Source organism: Pholcus phalangioides, unplaced genomic scaffold (assembly GCF_987345545.1).
Source record: "Pholcus phalangioides strain wild (caught in Gottingen) unplaced genomic scaffold, Ppha-v1.0 ptg000017l_1, whole genome shotgun sequence".
Classification (NCBI taxonomy): Eukaryota; Metazoa; Arthropoda; class Arachnida; order Araneae; family Pholcidae; genus Pholcus; species Pholcus phalangioides.
Window position 1 is genome coordinate 61,449,144 of NW_028301610.1, and position 6,000 is coordinate 61,455,143.

Here is a 6,000-nt window from a genome sequence, read left to right on the forward strand (position 1 = left end):
CATTTTTTCCCTTCCCATCCCTCATTATACAATCTTCTTTGAGGCAACTTTTTTCAAGCTGCAAGCACACTGCCTCAAAAAGGAAGCACCGGTACGGCAAGTTTGGCATACGAATTCTTGAAATCAGGATTGTGTTCCACAAAGTGTTCAAATTGGGACGGAAATGCTAAAGAGCATGAAATCGGACACGAGTCGAGTACTCTGGGCATAGCCGGAGATAGACTTGGAAGTCTGGGTGGCATGGTTATTATTGCTGGGGGGGGGGGGGCACGATGATGATGATGTCAATTAATCTATACATATATGCATTAGATCAGTCGACTTCACCAAACGTGAAGCGGGGGGAGGCTGCCCCCCCCCCCCACATCTCTGGGTGCTTCAGGAAGCACCACGGTGCTCGCGAGCAGTCATTGAATGTCTGCCATAGAGTATAATTATGTAACAAGTTTACATAATTACTCAAAATAAATTCCACGTCTGGCAATATTCTACGGAAAGGAAGGTTAAAAAAAATGATACACATCAAATTTTTGGGGGCCCTAAAGTTTTAAGGGCAAAGGACACATGCCCCGTTTGCCCATTCAAGAAACAGGCACTATCGAAGGGGTCCTGCATCCAGTAAGGGTGATCCTGTAACAGTTGACTATGGCCGTATTCACGGAGCGGCTGTTAAACGGCCGGTCGAATAACATGCGGATGAATGCTATCGCGTGTTAGAAAAAATCGGTATTCTCGGCTAACCAGTGAGCGGCTGTGACAAGGCCACGGCGTTTAACAAGTGATGATGATGATCTTGATGCTGATTCGTCAATATCGATCACGTGTTTATTCTTTTTTCCTCTGCTGCTGCGAGTGTTTTTGAAAACAAGATGGAGGACGATCGCGCTGGCTATCGCCGCAAGATATTATTTATTTTTGTTATTGGTAGTTTTATTTTATTGAATAAAGTAAGGAATTAGAGAAATTTCAAGAAACAGATGTTCAGGACGTTGGTACGTTTCGACCTCGTCACAAGAAACATGCTCGATCGCATTTCTGGGAGATGGAGGAATCTGATTATGATTCTCAAGCAGTTGATGAGGTATGTGTAAAGCTTTATTTAACAGTTATTTATATTTCCTTTTATAAAATTATTATATAAACAAATTGAAGTATCCAAAGTGTGATATATAATGTTGCTGAGCGGTCTCTGATTATCCCTCAACCAAGGTCCCCCACATCCTGAAGCCGGGCCCCCATGCCAGGATTTTTTGTGGGCCCTTTGATGTAAATTTAGAATGTAAAAACAAAAAATTACATTCCGAGAAAAATTTTTGCAACTTATTGATGGCATGGTTGATTCAAAGCAATTATAAAATCATTTGATTAATCCCACCCTTTATTTTATGACCTGGTGTCGAGCATACAAATACTTTAATTTTCGTGAATGATTTTTGTTTCAATTTATGATTTTTACATGGGGCTGAATTGCACAACTTTTAAAGAAAAGTGAGTGATACAGAATATTTAAGTGTATGTGCATTGAAGAAAACAGTTCTGTATCTTAGAATGAAGGTTACTATATAAGAATAGCTTCCTTTATCAATAAACTTGGGTTTAATTTATTTTGTTGTGAACTTATTTCTGAAAATTTATCTAATTTTAAAATAATTGTTTATATAAGGTTTTAATCTAAAGGTTTCTAAAATCTCTATAACCAAACTTTTAAAACCTCTCATCATGACCAGGATTAATAGGGGGGTGATTATACCAAAAATTGTTTTGTTGTAATGTTTCAGGCAACTTATATTTCACAATATACACGAAATTAGTAAAAAAATTTAAATTATTTAAAAGAAAAATTAATATTCTCACCTCACATCTCTAATAAAATTATATGGAATAAAAAAATATGTTTAGAAAGAGTTTAACGTAAATAAGTGTTGTGCAAACAGAAAAATAGGTTAAGAGTTTATGAGTATTAGATTATTTCTTATTTGTAGTTATTTTCATTGGTTTTGAGTTTTAAATAAGCTATAAAAATTGTAATCTACATTATTATTTCACTGTCATTGTTTCATGTGTAAAGTAAAATTTCTGAAGTAGTATGAAATATAGTTGATACTTCAAAAGTTGACACACATTAATTTCTGGCTACTGTACTTTATTACAGAATTTGATCAAATCAAGTAAACCTCTCAACTCCTAAGCAAGCAGTCTACAGGCAACACTCTTGGGGTTCTGCACTTCTTTTCACAAAAGATGATCATACAGCAAGACGGGCTCATGCAAATTTTTTTTCTGCCTTTTAATTATTCTATCAATACATTTATGAGTACAATAAATAGCAATTATAGTTTTGAAAGTTTGATTGACTTTTTTTTTGAAATTGTCAATTTTTTTTTCAATTGATTTTTAAATATTATTTCAGAGTACAGTGTCTTTACACTACAAAAACATGTTTTATATGTTCACCATTTTGCAGGAAAAATTTAAACGTCTCTATGTTCAAAGTATTCGAAAACATGCCGCCTCGTATGAGATTTGTGTGCTGAAAAAATGTTGGAAATGACAAAATATGGAAATACATTTTCTCATCTGTGCATTAGATTGCTAATAACATGGGACTACGAACATACGAACAGATTGTATCAAGAAGCACCATTTATCTTTGCAATGAGAAGCTGAGTTTGACAAAAAAAAAATTATATCAAGAGTTATGCTCGAAAAATGCTATATGAATGCACACTCATATTGAGCATCCAGAAGTACATAATTTATATAGTTACCCACATTTTGCAGTTATGCAAAATATATACTGTGCTGTGTAATATTCAAATACATAATGAAATTGCACAGTATAACTACAGTACACTGCTCCATCATAACATTAGCAACAGAACAAAAAATTTGAAAAACATGAGAAGTTATGTGCCATATGAAATTTATAATGTGGCGCTGAAAAAAACACCTAGAAATTTTAATCAGTGTATGAACTTCGAATCATCAAAAATACAGGAAAAAAATTAGTGATCAATTATTTTTCTTTCAATAGTTTAAAGCAGCGGTTCTCAACCGGTGCTCCGCGGAGCCCTTGTGCACTCCCTAGGGCTCCGCGGCTCGAGGAAAATAATGAAAAACAGTAAAATTTAAAAAAATGATTATAAATATTTTTATATAGTAAAAATAAATCAAGTACCTTTGATCAGTAATTAAATTTTCCCACAGGGCTCCGCGAGTCAAAAAAGGGGGTTGAGAATCGATGGTTTAAAGTATATTTTTTTAAATTACTAAATGAACAGAAAAAATTGAATGCAGAGACAATGAAATAGAATTCGTTTCTAATATATATGTGTGTATGTGTGTGTGTGTGTATATATATATATATATATATACACACACACACACACACACGGAAATAGATTCAAAGTCCAGAAAATGAAATTTGAATGTCTTCATTATTATTAATATTACATATACAGCCGATACGCTTATAACATCCCCACAACGTTTTCTCGATTATTAAGACTAATTATTTTCATGTCCCCACATCCTGCAGCAGGGCCCCTAGGCTGGGATCTGGCTGGCCCTTCTATAGTGCATTTATAGCGTGAAAAAAATTATAGTAATTGTCCCGGGACAGGAGCCTTGTCAGCCCCGCCCTTGTGGAAACATGGGCGGGGAGGCATTCCTTCCCCCCCCCCCAACGTCAAAGGTCTAATGTACATATGAATTTATATCATCGTGTCCCTCCCAGACTTCCAAGTCTATCTCCGCCTATGTGTGGGGGCCACGGTCCCAATCATTCTCAACAATAAGATTTTCCGTTTAAAGCGTTTTCCCATTATGGTTTATGAAAAATGTTATATAGGCGGATCCAACTGTATAAATATATATTTGGTAATTCAACGTCCGTGAAATTTAACTTTGACTTGCCCAAAAGCGCGATATGCATTTCAGAGTTCATGAAACTATGAAGTACCCAAGAAAGAAGCCGAAAGAAAGGAATTTGAATTCCGCAAAAGAAATTACCAAAAAAAAAAATTCAAGTCTGAAATTGTACAGTCGAATTCCGTTATAACGAACTCCAAGATACCGGAGAAATCACTTCGTTATAACGAAATTTCGTTATGAAGTTATTACAGGTTTTAGCATTGCTCCTACGTAAACTTAGCTGGGGGATGAGAAAAGTGTTCATTAAAACGAGATTTTCGCTATAACGGTATTCGTTAAAACGGGATTCGACTGCATTAGAATTGTCAAAAATATTGAAAAAAAAATTTTTTTAGTCCGCAAAACGGACTTTGAATTACCAAGAGAAAGAAAGAAAAAACGAAACTTCAGAGCGCGAATAAAATTTGAATTTTCGAAAAATACTCCAAAAAAATCGAAGTCCACGAAATAAACATTAAAGAAAAGTGGTGAAGTCCGAAAACACACTAATCGCGCATGCGTTAACATGCCTGTCATTTTTTAACAGCCCAAATAGCAGTGGCTACATTTTCACGAAAAAACCGACTGCTAACCGGTCTGTGAAGCGCGGAGAATACCGTTTTCCAAATAACCATCGTTTTAGCAGGCGCTTGCATGTTAACAGCCGTCGGTGAATACGGCCATATCTTCGTGTGCTTTCACGAAATGTTTGAAAAATGGAAAAGAGTCGAGAGTTTCAAAAGCACCATGAGTCTTCGGGGAAAGTGGTATTCCGAAGGCGAACCTACACTGCTGGCCACCGTAAATGCAACACCCTGAAGGAAGCATGCAAATAATATGAAATTTACAACATCCATTAGCGGAGGTGAGATATGCAAATGATTAGAATTTTAGCGCAGACGCACATCACGCGCGCCTGTGGCGCCACTTCAAAGCGCTATTTAAGGCTTGGAGATTTCGACGATTTGAAGTACGGCAATTGTGTTTTTCTTGTGGTTTTTTCAAAAAAAACGATCAATTATGTCTCGTAGAAAACAGCGATCATCTTTTGATCAAGTATCCGAGTTCGACAGAGGAAGGATAGTGGCCTACCGAGATTGTGGATTATCTTTCAGGGAAATCTATAGTCGTGTTGGACGAAACCAAACAACTGTAATGCGGATATGTGATCGTTGGATGCAGGAGGGTACGACGGACCGACGTGTTCGATCGCATCCACCTCAGTGCACCACTTCACGTGATGACAGGCGTATTGTGCGTATGGCAGTGACGGATCGCTCAGCCACATCACGAACCATAGCACAGCACATTCAGTCTGTACCACATCATCCAGTGTCTGCGCGTACCATTCGACGCCGTTTACAGCAGAGTGGTCTGTCCGCAAGACGTCCATTGCTTCGTCTACCCTTGACGCAGAACCACAGACGTCTCCGCCGCCAATGGTGCGATGAAAGAAGGATGTGGACGGCACAATGGAATGAAATTGTCTTTACTGACGAGTCACGCTTCTGTCTGCAACACCACGATGGTCGGATTCGAGTCTGGAGACACCGTGGAGAGAGGATGCTGAACAGCTGCGTTATGCACCGCCACACTGGTCCTGCACCGGGTATTATGGTATGGGGCGGTATTGGATATCACTCTCGCACTCCTCTAGTACGCATTGCCGGTACTTTAAAAAGCCAGCGCTACATCTCCGAGGTGTTGGAGCCAGTTGTCCTTCCTTACCTTCAGGACTTGCCCACAGCCATATTTCAACAGGATAATGCGCGACCACACGTGGCACGCATTGTCCAAAGGTTCTTCGTCAATCGCCAGATTGAATTGTTTCCCTGGCCAGCTCGCTCTCCGGATCTTTCGCCGATAGAAAACATGTGGTCCATGGTTGCTCAACGATTGACCCAGATTACATCCCCAGCTGCCACACCAGATCAACTTTGGCAACGCGTGGAAGCTGCTTGGTCTGCTGTACCCCAAGAACACATCCAAAGTCTCTTTGAATCAATGCTGAGGCGTGTGGCAGCGGTGATCTCCAACAATGGCGGCTACTCTGGCTACTGATTTTGGCAGGAACCACACTTCACAGAA

At 38.6% G+C, this 6,000-nt stretch overlaps 1 long non-coding RNA gene across 1 annotated transcript; it reads left to right on the forward strand.

Moving 5' to 3' along the window:
- The first annotated feature begins 749 nt into the window (after positions 1 to 749).
- Positions 750 to 2,344, forward strand: LOC149074462 (uncharacterized). The gene is made up of 2 exons (XR_016194433.1): positions 750 to 1,081; positions 2,153 to 2,344. It is a non-coding gene; the product is annotated as an uncharacterized LOC149074462 (long non-coding RNA).
- The last annotated feature ends 3,656 nt before the right edge of the window (positions 2,345 to 6,000 follow it).